The 13295-nt window shown below is 39.6% G+C and overlaps 1 long non-coding RNA gene across 30 annotated transcripts in view; it reads right to left on the minus strand.

Annotated features, from left to right (window-relative positions):
* The window catches only part of LOC110362511 (uncharacterized), a 70520-nt gene that overhangs the window by 39027 nt on the left and 18198 nt on the right, over window positions 1–13295 (minus strand). For 27 of the 30 annotated variants that reach the window (XR_010471810.1, XR_010471811.1, XR_010471809.1 and 24 more), the window contains 2 exons: window positions 10130–10197; window positions 9653–9732 (listed from right to left, as the gene is read on the minus strand). This is a non-coding gene — a long non-coding RNA (uncharacterized LOC110362511). Of the gene's footprint in view, window positions 1–7136; window positions 7296–9652; window positions 9733–10129; window positions 10198–12579; window positions 12668–13295 lie in introns of all 30 variants that reach the window. The other 3 variants (XR_010471777.1, XR_010471778.1, XR_010471790.1) reach the window with 2 other exon arrangements.

Consider the following 13295-nt stretch of genomic DNA (forward strand, 5'->3'; position numbering starts at 1 on the left):
GCACCTAGTGGAGTATATGTTCCAGTTCTACACGGAGTAGAAGGAAATCAGAGATCTGCTTTACCCGAGGGAATGGATGTGGTTGAAGGCAGCACAGGGCAAGAGGTGAAAATCACACAGTATGTTTGGGATTGGAAGGGACCTCAAAAGATCATCTAGTCCAATCCCCCTGCTGGAGCAGGAACGCCTAAGTGAGGTTGCAGGAACGCCTAGGTGAGGTCGCACATCTTTCATTCTCCAGGAGCATTCGTGTAACCATAGCTCCAGCTGCCTATACATACGCTGCTCACCTTCCTTGCTACTGCAGAAAAGGTGCTTTTTGGAATATTTTTGAAGCCAGGCGAAAAGGCAGAAGATCCTCAGGACTCTGGATTCTCATCTGCTTCCCACTCCTGACTCAAAGCTGGTGCTAACGGCTCCTTTCTGAGCAGTGAATGCAACATCATCACACCCATCTCTCAGCAAAAACAAATCTCCTCAGGATTTGGAGCCCTGAGGCCTAAGGGGAAGATGTTGAAAATTTTATTGTGGTTTGTTTCTTTCTGTGTTAACAGGCCTCAACCTCCCAGTCATTTTTCCCTGAAGGGTGAATCCAGCAGCACGTAATAATTTAAGGTTTAACACCAGCGATGGCTCTCAGGTCCTAGGTCAGATGTAGGCACATTTCAATTTGGTCAGCACTTTCCACAGCAAATTTGATAGAAGTTTGCCTCATGCTGAAAAACAAGAAATCTATTCTTTCCAGTAATATCCACAACACGCAAAGCAGTTTCCAACCACCCTGTTCTTGCCTTGAAAAGTTCACAATGCGTGCAACAAAAGGCCATGGGACAGGCACACCCGCACCACCGGCCTACACAATGAACACAAGCAGTTTGTCTGGATCTTGCAGAATTCTTTTCTACCACATGGAGCAGTACCACTGTTGTACCCCGCACCTCTAAGCAGAATGATTCTCATCTCGTGCAGATGCTGAAATAAGATGGAACAATCCTGTTGTGACAAACTTTAACAAGGATGATAATTATTCACGAGTTTCAGTCATCATGAGTCACATCCCTCACCATCTATAACTCCACTAAAATATTCTGCATGTTGCTCTATTGTCCAAAGAAATTAAAAGAGACAAAAAAGCTTAATCAAATAATGCAACACAATGTGAAGTATTAATAGTGAGTACTCACACCAGTCATCAACTAGAAATAGTGCTATCTTCCACTTCATCTCTTCAAGATGAAATTAATGTTGTTCTGACCGCCCCCCTACTCCAAATATGATTGATGTTTGTGTTGAACTAAATTAAAATGTCTGTCACTCATCTAAGGTACAAAAACAAATCCTTTCACTAAACCAGCTTAAATATATGACCTGAAATTTGTAACGTAAACCAACCTTTCCCAGACAAAAATAAACATAATTCCGACACAAACCCTTCCTCTCCAAAAGCACAGGTAAGCTTATGCAGTGAATTGAAACTGATCTGCAGCCTTGTAGTAATTCCTTCATCATTCATGGCAGTTCATAACGAAAGAAGATAAGAAATTTACCAAGAAAAATGGTCTTAGCACTTTGGAGATGATAGGAAATGTTATTTGTTTATCCAAATAAAACAGAACCTCTGAGCCTTTAGAAAGAGGTTTCTTGCTAGTGAAGTATTAATGCTGAAATAGAGGATCAAAAAGCTGTCCAAATAACCATATCAAGATGTATTCGCATTTACTTACACAGCACAAAAGTCTGAATCAAAGCACCTGTCATAAATCTCTCCTATGCAGGTAATAAAATATGTTCTAATGTCAGTTCTAATCACATTATCACATGAAAAGGGAAAGTTTTAAGGCAAATTACACTGTTGAATCTCTATTCCCCTTTCAGAATTCTGTTAGGATTTGATTCTAGGAGCAAAGGCGAGATCCACGACAATCCCAGACACTCAAGTTGTCTAGAAGCAGCCCCAAGAGTTTAATGGTAAAATGCTGATGGTTTCTTCATCCATTTGAATGAAAGTGGTGGATCACAATGTGACTTCATCAGAAACTGTCAGGTGACTTTAGGCCAAGAATAACAATTTGTTTTATGGAAATTATTTTCCTTAAGAGGAAAAATGCATCAAATGACAACAGCAGGGCAGAGCTAGGACTTGGCTGCCTTCTGGCAGAGACATCACAGCTGGAACTAAAGGGAAAGTCACCTTGAAGTGTAATGCAATTCCCAGACCATTCAAGGTCCAGAAGAAATCCATTTACAGCTAAGAACTATATAAATATCACATGCAAGAGAAGGCCAGGACAGTGATGAGAAGGTGAGGAAGGAAAACAGACTATTAATAGAAGGGAAATGAGGAAATACAGCTCAGGGATTCTTCAGTTCAAAGGAAAAGAAGTCATGAATGAAGCCTGATGGGGGGCACTGTGTTTTGAGATGTTCCTCAGAGGCCCAGGGAAGACACAGCAGTGTTGTCCAAAACCAAAAAGAGATCTTCTTGCTTTTGATTCTTCATGATTTCAAATGGAAGCTGGATCTAGTAGAAAATATAGTAAATGTAATCTTTAAAAAAGGACTCTGTGTGGAAGATTAGAAGAGGTGGTATAAATGAGAACACAAGTTTTTCTTCAATAACTAGACATTTATCTGGATCACCCCTGAGGATTCCTCAAATCCCAGGTAAATTCTTGCCTTGCCATAATCAGAGTACCCTGCTACTACTTTTTCCAGAAGTGGATGACAACTTAGATGTCAGCTGAGACCTGCACGTGTACAGCAACCCCCAAAACTAGACTACGCAAAAGACATCCTCCAAAGTCAAGGCAGAGCGGTGTTATCAAGAGCTGTCGTATGGCGGGGCACCTCCTAACAGAGCCCACACCACGAGCCACTTCGAAACCCGTGTGTGGGCATTTCTGACTCTGTGGTTCTCCTGTGCCAACATCTCTGGTTGCTCCAGGGCAAAAGCAATGTGAGACAGTCAAGCACCTTCATTTGCAACATATAAGAAAAATCCCTGACTACACTGACTTTACTCACTCATACTCTCTCAGAGTATTTTATGTTTCCAGTTCCCCATCTTCTTGGCACCTTCTCCTTAGTTTCTTTTCTTCATTTGAATGAAATCACACATTTGGCATCCTGTAGCCATTAGGATACCTTTCCTTTTAACCCTTGTTCTACTGTTTGCTTTGGAGCCACCACAAATACTTCTTTTTTCACCCCTACACTGGTCTTAATATATCTCTATATATTTTTATCTTAAACAAATAGGTACGTGTTAAGTTCCAGAAACAATTCTAGTACTACAGCTACAAGCATTTGTAGCTACAATTAGAAATTAGGATATACAAAAATCAGGAACTACATTCTTAATGTGCTATTTGTCATGTGATCACAAAAAGCACCAAACTGTTCCTTGTTCAACAAAAAAAAAAGAAAATAAATAGGAAAATAATAAGAAGAAATCTTATCTGCTAAAGACATTTGTCCCTTGGAACAACTGTGGACAGGTAACATTGTGCATGAACAGTATCTACCAAGGCTGACCCCAGTTTGTCTGAGTGTTCTACTGACCATCAATTGGCAAAACAAGAGATCCTCAATTTCTTATTAGCAGAAAAAAGTCAATTTTGTTTAAAGAATGCACTTCTACACAAATTATTTTAGCAAAACTATAGATAAAGTGCATGGCATCTGCATAACAGAGCATTTAATCCATTTGCTTAGTCCAGTTCTTTGTTTTGGTGGAAAGAACTAGAAATTAATCCATTCTATAAATGGAATAAATCCATAACAGCTCTTAAATCACACCAGGAGAGCCAGGAGACAGCAAGGTACACAAGAGCACCAACACTGTCCCTGAGAGGACACCTGACATGCAGATTAGTCACAACAGGCATGTTTTATTGATTATAGCCTGTCATATGACAGTCCCTCTGCTATTTATGTACAATTAGCATCAACTTTCATCTTGGGTGGCTGCCACTTGGATTTAATTTTACTCAGACCTGACTACACACAAATACATCTTCTACAGTTGTGTTCCTGGGTGTGAGAGCTGTTTTCCCTTGAAATTGATGGGATGCATTTTCAACAGGGGCAAAAAAATGTTGCAGTTCATAATTTGTACCTTGAATCCACTGCCTTCAAGCTGCACACCTGGCGAGTCGCAGGCTCAACAACATTTCAGGCAAGGACAGAGACATGAACTCAGATTCAAGTTTTCTTTCGCTTTTCACCCACAAAACGAGTTGAAGTTAATACTTGACAGTGTTAATTTGCACCTGTGTTACGGCCAGCTCAGGAGAAAGGTGGGCTTTGCTAGGAGCATGAGCAACCTCAATAGAAAATTATGTGGGTGGGTCAGGCAGCTCTCTAGAAAAAGGCAGGGAACAAGGCCCTGGACTATTAAACCACTTTCTCAAATGATGTCGCATTACTCAATGCCTCAAAACACTTGAGAACTGCAGAATGCCAGCCCTGTGCTGAAAAGAAAGGGGCAGCGAAGCCACTCACGTAGCTGTTTGGATTTCTCCAGAATTTGAAAAACAATATTTTGTGTGCTCTTTAACAAGAGAAATACAAAAATTCGCGTTACTCCTATGTGACTGTGTTTTGATTCAGCCATTTTAGACTTTGCTAAAAGTAGCATGCAATACAGCTAAACATCAAACACCATAGATACACCAAACACTACAGTGAATACAGAAGTTTAAACTGGTCCTAACAGGTAAAAAGGAGACACAAACCCAAATGAAGCCCAGCCCAGACCCAACATAGTGCCATGTAGAGTCAACCAAGCTACTTTGAGATACAATCTCTTCCATCTAGGCTTTGTGTTGGGTTTATCAATGCAGAACACGTCCGAGCTTGTTCTTTTTTCCTTCACTGCCCTGCGATCACCACAGTGCTGAGTTCAAGGGCATTTGGAACATTATGGGAAACACTGTGATACAAAAGGTCCAGGATACCACATTGCAATATAATAATACACCAGTATGCTAGCAGTATAGGGTACTAATCTTCTGTATTTCTACAGGACACACAAACAGTATGAACCAACTTTGAATTTCAGGGTCTTTTACATCACTGTGACGAAATCCCTAAGGAGCTTGACAAGTGTAGGTAGGGAAGAAGATAAACCTGAAATGTGAACACACAGGAAGAAATCTACATTGGTCTGTAAGTTTCCTGGCTTCAAAGTACACATATACTAACTGTTTGTTTGTTAAAAATATACCCTAGAGTTAAGATATTCATTCTGGACTCAAATGAAATCACAGAGTTATCAGTTCTTGATACAGTAAAAGGTAAGAAAATAGAAAAGTTTGGGTTTTCTTGGGGCGGGGGTCCAGATTAAGAGAATTAAAATCATCCATCCAACTGCATGTAGTTTTTACTTTGAGACAATCTGCTACCCTAAGCAAGATTTCTTCCCAGATGACGGGCTGACTACCAAGAGAAATTCAAACCAACTTTTACAGTCTCCGGCTGAGAACTGATAGCAGCTCCCTTCTACCTCTCCCAAGCAGGTCCTAGAGTATTTCTAATCAGCACCAGCCTGTTATTCTTTTCATCTGCAGCCACTTACTGACCAGGAATGGATTTTAAGTAAAATCCATAGCCAAAACGGTGTTGTGAACTGCAACAAGCTGTGCTACTGCTAGAGATGACCTTCTGCAATCTCAAGGAAAGCTAAACAAACAAACCAACTCCTGCAGTCACTACCCTTTGCCAGGCTCACACTAAACAACCCCACATACATACAGAGTATCCAAGTTACTCCGAGGGCAGCCTGTGCTAATATTGGCAACTGAAACTCCATTGAAACGCTGTCACGACAGAAATCACAAATCATCCCTGGCAGCACACAGAGGGTCTGTTCAGAGCTGGAAAAGTAATGCTGCTGCTTGTTTCTTGCTTTGTCTTGAAGGTATTTAGCACCGTTTAAGCTTAGAGAAAAAGAAACAGATTTTTCCTTTCAAATGTTTTCGGAGCTTGCCCAAGGTATTCTAAAATGCAACGAAAGATCATCTGCCTGTTGACCTTTCTTAATTGAGCTACGTATTCAGCTAAGCAGCATGTTTCAACACCACCTCGAAGAGTGTTCTATGCTGCAAGTCTGATTTCTCTTTCTACAGTCAGTCAGTACTACAATAAATTTTGGTTTGATGCTACCAAGTGCAGCCAGAACTGAGAACTAGCTTTGCAAATTGAACAATAATTTGTATCTAGGGCCCACAAAGAGAACAATGAAGAGGAAGGAGAGTCTTCTCTTTACATTTTAGCCATCTGGTTGCTGGACAAAAGTTATCTTTCCACACAATGTAACTATTTGGTCTGTTAGAGAATGGGATCCCCCACACAGCGAGGCAACTCCTAGAGAAGTTAAACAGCATCATTTGTGCCTGGAATTCCGGTTTTGCCCCGTGGGTTTCTCAGAAAGCACATTTCCTTGCATGTACTGAGACTTTACAAGTGTCAAATGTCATCTATACTTGAGTCTTCATGGAAAAGACTGAAGAGGTATTTACCTAAGTAAAAGGGGACAAAAATTCAGTTCAGAATATTATTTTTATCCCTGTTTCACTGACATGGGAATAGAGCTCCTGAAAAGCAGTCAGCATCCATGCCAATGGTCAGAAAAAAAGAGTAGAAGGTAGGTCTCAGCCCTTTTTCCATGTGGTCACCCATGGACCGCACCACTATGGCATTTTATGGAGTGGCTCATGGGGAAGGCCTAAGGCTGAGAATCTCATGGGTAGTGCAGATCACAAACAGCATAGAGGTTTGGAGCTCAACCGATGCCTAGGAGTTCTCTTATTCCCTTCACCACAAGGCTGGGTAGCCATTTAAATTAGCTTAAACTAGCCTGCCTAAAGCTTTCTTTCTGACTAAACAACAGATTAGAAGCATTGAATAAAAGCACTAAAGTAAAATTTGAAATGCACTTACTGCATAAGGCTGTCATTAGCGAGTTGAGTAATTCTTCCCCAGACTCAGTGTTAACACACAACCTCTCACAAGCATTGGTGTGCAAAATAGTAGCAAGTGATAAATATGACTTCTCAGTAGTTTGCAAGATATTTGTGGAATATATTCCCAAAGCTTGTCTATATGATTTAATTTTAATGTCTGCTTGTACTCACCAGTACTGTAAATCACATCTGTAGTGATAATCTAGACTATCAGTATTTTGAATTGTCTCTGCTGCATCAGAGTATCAGACTTCAGTCATCAGTTAGCGATACACTTCACAATGCTGATTAAAAGTCACTTGGTATGTCTGTTCACTAGTTCCTCATCCCCTCAAAATGAGAAAAAGGACATCATTAATTTAAACTACACACTTTCTGTGGCAAGAATAATAATGTCATAGTATGTCTGTCAAAGGCCAACGCCTGTTAGAATGAGAGTTGAGACTTAAAGCACTATTTAAATACAAGCAACAACAGTCAGTTCACAATAAGGAGAAACTCATCTTTTCCAAATAGCCAGACCCAAACCAGGCTGCACGACCCACAGCTCCAGCTACAACTGTAACACGCAGTTCACAAAGTTTTCTTTCTATACTTCCTTTTCATTTTGGATATTCCCACTAGTTAATGAAACTTCTTTGTATCTGTAGCACATTCATTCAGCAAGCATTGGGGAATTATTACCTCATGCTGGTCTAACAATTCACTTATTTGTTTACAGAAAAACTGTGCTAAATAGCTGGACTGTTGTCATGACCCTTCACCCAGATCTTTTGATAGTGGTTACTAGAATGTCATGTAAAAATAAACAGCATCGAACGAGTTCCTGCTAAAAGCATTTAGTGTAAGTGGAAAGATAAATTTCATATTATGTGTAGTAAATCAAGTTCTTTGACAAACAGCTCTTTCTTGTGGATGAATGATAGTTTTAGACTAGTATTTACCACCGATTACCATTTGGTATCCCTATGAAACGCAAATAGCTACAAGCAAATATTATTGCATAACTGCCTATGTCTGCTCTGACAATACACACGGAAGGACTGAAGAATCTGCAGCCAAATTCTTAATGAACCCCATTGCTACTTCTGTAGATTGCTTTTCTCATACTGAGTCATGCTCGCTAGCATGACTCTCTGCAGAATTATCATGCTTAAGATCACACTAGTTTTTGCTAAACAAAAACTGATAAAACACAAATATCTGCAGAAACTGATACTATAAATAACAATTTTTTTTTATTGCAAGTATGTGATAGATAACCCCACACTCTCCTCCTCTCATCAAATGAAAACAGACCTTTGCAACACCGCTTTCAAGAGCACTCTATCTTTTCTACACTGAATCTCTTCAGTGGGTATCACATTTCCAAAGGAGCGGAGCAGTTCTTGCAGGAGAAGCAATCTGCAGCCTGGCTGAGCGCTGGAACTTTCCACTGCCCAGTCTGCTCCTCACCCTGCACTGCCGGGCTGGCCTGACCTCCCAGCACCACAGCCACCTCGCTTTCGGACAGGTTTCTGGGCATTCCAGCAGCCCCAACACTCCCTGAGCAAGGTTCAAACCAGGGGGAGACAAGGAAGAAGAACGTCGGTGAGACAAAAAGTGAAAGAATTTAAAAAGGAGATGAAATCTGGAGGCGAGATGTGCGACACAGTTCCTGCTGCAATAAGAGACCGATCCAGTTTCCAGTCAAGTTTGTGTTGCAGTTACTATAAAGCAAGGAGAATCTGGCTCTTGGCCAGCTATTTTGTCACGACCACAGAACACAATGAGAACTTGCATCTTGAGTCGGCACATGCAGTCCTGCAACTGATTTTGCAAATTCAGGGCCTCAATACAGAGCCCTCTCCAGAGGGGAGCAGAAATGTTTTAAACCCACATGGTTACACATTTTGCTTTCCCACCTTGTCCTACCACCAAAGTTTCTCTTTTGGTATGTGAAAAATCCAGCTCCTGCTCCCCTCCTGTACTACGCAGAGCACTTTGCTCTCAAGTCAAGATCAAGAGAGTCACATGTCTGCTTTGAACAAATGCTCACTCCTTTGTTATCCTTTACTTTTCTTCTCTTACTTTCTAACATAACAAGCCTTCCTCAAAGGGCTGGACTCTGTGCTAAGCTCCTTTTAGCTCCCAGATCAAGGTTTTAAATTGCAGGAGCAGAGAGATGCCTGACTCGGAGTGTTCTGGGCTTGAAAAGCCAGCTGCCTGCTCCCTGTTGTCCTGGAACAGGGCAAGGGGGTGATGGTGCCATAGCAGACGTGTGGAAGAGCCGGCTGCATAAGCAGTAACAGAAGCCATATGAGGTCAAGGGCAGAGTTTGGGATCACTTTTCTGGACTGATGCTAAAAGCAGCACTGAACAGTCCGTACAGAGGGCGGCAAAACACACAAAATCAAAGTTTCACTTGGAGATAGGGAAGTTTGCCTCCTAATGTGCACAGTGTCAGGGAAGACATCAAGACAGAGGAAGGTCTGCTGCAAGATCTGGAGAGGCTGTCCCTAGCTTGTTAGGCCCAGAGACTCAGCCTCTGCAAAACTTAGTTGTAATGACAGTAGAAACTAAGACATGATACTTTATTGCCTTACCATGTCCAGTGTTCCGCCTTTGCTGTGTTTTCAGGTATAAAACATAATCCAGAGTGAGTAACTTAGTTTAATTTTAGTTACAGCAGTGAATGTTTTACTCACAGGGAACAGCATCAGACTCCTTGCAGTCCGAGGCTCTACCACCTTTTCTCTGGTCAGAGTTCCCTCAGGATGAACGACACCTGCCAAAGCCCAGAGTTATGTTCGTGGTGGAACCATTGATGCTAGAACAACTTTGCTTATTATTAATGATCCACAAAAATGAACTCTTTTTCCCAAAATAAATTATTCCCATAAAGCCTAGAACTACTCTCTCCTCTAATGAGAATATATAAAAAAAAACCCCAGACCTCCTAGCAAATTCTAGCAGTCTTTGAAAGGAAAATACATAAAGAAAAGTTAAGAGCAGCTATACACAGGAACAAGATTGTTGGAACCCGACTGACTTCAAACAAGTTACATGGACAATTATATACTTCACTTGCATGAGTCACTGCTCTGATCATAGCAGCTATAATGTCACAATAATTAACTGTTTCCCCCCCCCCCCATCAAAATTCAGGTGAACTGTGCACTTACTGCATTTCATATTCCCAGGTGTACCAATCAGTCACAAAGAAGCAAAAATGACTGGTTTGGGCTTTTACCTGCAAAAAAGAAAATAATTGAAAACCTCATTATTTTAGTACCTTTCTATATCATTGCATTTAATCCACCTTTTCATACTTAGATAAAATCCTGCCCTTCTGAAATCAATACTGTTTTTGCTTAAATTGGTATTTATGCTTTAAAGTGCTATCTAACATCAACTAATTTACTGATTTTTGTACCCATGTTTGTAGTGGGTAACACACATACATATTAATACGTACATATGTATTTAGAGAATTCCAAACTAACCAGAACTTAAAGGATTTGAATATACTGCCCCTCCAACTTTTAAAATTATATACCAGCAGATCAACTATAATATCAAAACCAGCTAAGAATTATGTTATTAGCTGTTCAGACAGCTAATTTTTAATCAACAAATGCAAAAGCCCTTTGCAGATGAGGTAAATACTAACACTTTCTTGGATTTAGCTCCTTTGTGTAGAACAACTATAACTAGGAGGGACATTGGACCATTTGTGGATCCGCTGTTTATGCCCTTGAGAGAGAAATTAGTCAAAAGCAACAATGAAAGGAAACAAAGCTCATTGCAGGATAATATTTATAACCAGAATGTACACAAAATGCATTAATCACATCAGTGACAACACCAGTGATACTGAAGCAACTAGGAATTGTACATGAAATCTGAGCTTTATAAAAAACACAGAAAATACAACAGCCTATTATCGGGCTGTAGGATACAAAGACGTTTCAGCTAAAAGGCCTTATGTAACATCGCACTGGGCTGTACTGAACTTCCCTCCATACAGCAGCTTTATTACTCCAGGCTTAACACAGAAATAAACATCAGAGAAAAACCATAGAATGTGGAGTGTTTTAATACTCTATTATAAGTAAAAGTGACAATGGGATAGATTGTAATTATGAATTATTATAGAACAGTATGACTCCTCTAACATGTCTAGACAAATCATGTTCACATTCACAGCAGAGTCGACACCATCGACTTTGACTGCTAAATTCTCTTAAAACATGACTGACCTACCTGTAAGAAATGTTTCCAGGCCCTATTAAAATTAGGATAAAGAAGCTGTAGGGCATGGTTGGGAAGGCAGGGTAGGAAAAGTGTGAATGCACTAGTTTGCACTTTGAATTAGCACATGTTTAACATTAGTTTGCAATTAATTCAGAGAAGACATAGTAAAAAAAGAAGTCCTGGTTATTTATGGTGAGCTTCCTTCTTTTCCCACACTACACACTTCAGTTAAAGTTACAATTCAGCCTCTGAACTGAAATGCAGATCCTGTCCAGACCGGTAGATGGCACAAACCATTTATTTCACTATATTTATCACAATATCTATTGCAATGTCACAGAATCCAAGAATCACCTACTATCTTCAAAATAGTGTTATTAGACACCCCTCTAACCTAAGAGCAGTCAATCCTAAAACATTGGTATCTTTAAATGAACTAAAAACTCATTCTAAAAACACTTAACATAATACATATAGCACTGAACAAAAATTCTATTATATACATGTCAAGAGCAAATAATCCTGCCATGAAGTTCCACGTTTGAAGCTTGTTGCATATATTGTAACAATTGGTAATAATATCAAATATCAAGAAAGAACTTGTTCAACACCATAAAAATGAATTTAACAAGAAAAGGCCCTGCAGTGGTAGGTGTGCAAGAGATAAATATGTTGGTGAAACTTTTAACTTGACCAGGTAAATCTCTAATGAAAAAGTGACTATAGATGACAATGACAAATGCCAGGAAACAATCACAGCAGTTGCTAAAATATGTTGTTTCTTAAAAAGAAGAAAAAAACCAAACAAAACACCTAAAACTTTAGAAGGGTAGAGGTAATACAAATCAAGTTAAACTCACAATGAGGGGGAAAAGTAACCCTTTATTTTAGAACTAGGTAAAAAGTTAAAAGAAATAGCAAATAATTGTACCTTTAAGAAACTCTAAGAAAATTTGACAAGGAAAGCGCTCTAAATATTCGCCTAAGACAAAAAAAAAACCAAACTAATAGCTTATAAGCAAGCATACAATAGCATCTATGAAATCCACATCACTCCAGTGCCAAGTCAAACAGAGTTATTATCCAGTGTACAAGAGAATCCGTAGGTTTTAAATGCAAAAAAAAAAAGCCTAAATATTTGCAGCTGAATCAGTTCATCTACAGGCATATTTCTGAGCATCCTTCTGCATAAATCATTCATGACAGTCATGGGTTATCGGGTTCTACAAAAATAGACACTAGAATATAGATAGATTTGGTTTATTATTTCAAAAAGAATCCACACTCCTGAAACCTACCAGTTGTTTGCTTTGCTGTTACAAACATGTTGGAAAACATTAGTTCTTGGAAAGAAAAGAGAACAAAAGAAGAGAATTACACTGAAATCCAGGGCTGGAGAAGTATCTCTCGTGTTCTGCAAAGCATGACGCTTGTTCTTGTACAATTCTGACAGAATTCTTGGAATGCTGCAGAAAGAAGAATCAGACTATCTGACTCCATTTTCTAAGTTGCAAAGATAACCTATAGCTACATAATTATAGGATTTAATGATACTTAATTTTATATTTTCAAAGAAATATTATGACATCATGTCACTTCACAGGGCAAACCACTTAGCTTTATAGCCGTTATTCACTGCAGAAGCACATATTAAAAGCTATGCAATCACAGGGTAAATTATGCTTATATCTGTTGGTTAAATTACAGCTTAATACCATGAGAAAAACTGTAAATAATGTGAAGATTCATGGTTTAATTATTTTAATAGCAAGTAATTTATCAAATAATTATGAAAAAGAAAGCAGCAGCCAGGCTGGAATGTACAAGCAGGAGTGTTTTTCTGCACTAAGAGCTCCTGAACTAAAACATTAATAGCAAGATCATCTTGATTTGTTCCTCTAATCCTGCACAACCGCAGGTAGCGCTTGGCCCTCTCACCTCTCATCAGATCCAGAGATCAACAGCCTGAGCCGAAAGGAAAACTTTGGTCATGACAGATTTATTCTCTGCTGAACTGATCCACTTTGTGCCACATGTTTGCCAGATCCAGTGTAAGAGGAGAACAGGGAATAAGAAGCCAGCAGTGGAAGGTGC

This window comes from Columba livia, chromosome 3 (assembly GCF_036013475.1).
Source record: "Columba livia isolate bColLiv1 breed racing homer chromosome 3, bColLiv1.pat.W.v2, whole genome shotgun sequence".
In the NCBI taxonomy this organism is placed as follows: domain Eukaryota; kingdom Metazoa; phylum Chordata; class Aves; order Columbiformes; family Columbidae; genus Columba; species Columba livia.